Source organism: Periophthalmus magnuspinnatus, chromosome 10 (genome assembly GCF_009829125.3).
Source record: "Periophthalmus magnuspinnatus isolate fPerMag1 chromosome 10, fPerMag1.2.pri, whole genome shotgun sequence".
Lineage (NCBI taxonomy): Eukaryota > Metazoa > Chordata > Actinopteri > Gobiiformes > Gobiidae > Periophthalmus > Periophthalmus magnuspinnatus.
In genome coordinates, this window is record NC_047135.1 from 23,623,945 (window position 1) to 23,624,176 (window position 232).

A 232-nucleotide genomic window follows, 5' to 3' on the forward strand; every position below is an offset into this window, starting at 1 on the left:
TGTATTGTTGTTTTTTTTAACCAAAAATGCGTTTTATTAGAGCAGTATTATTAATATATGCCTACTTACTCCCATTATCTTTAGTTTATTTCTTATATTATTTATATGTTAGCTAATTTATTCTTACAAAAACCAAAACCAAAACAAACTCACTGTACCTTTAACTAAAACCCCGCCCACTTACCGGCTCCCACGTGACACAACAGGGAAGTTCCGCGCGTAGCGGTTTTAA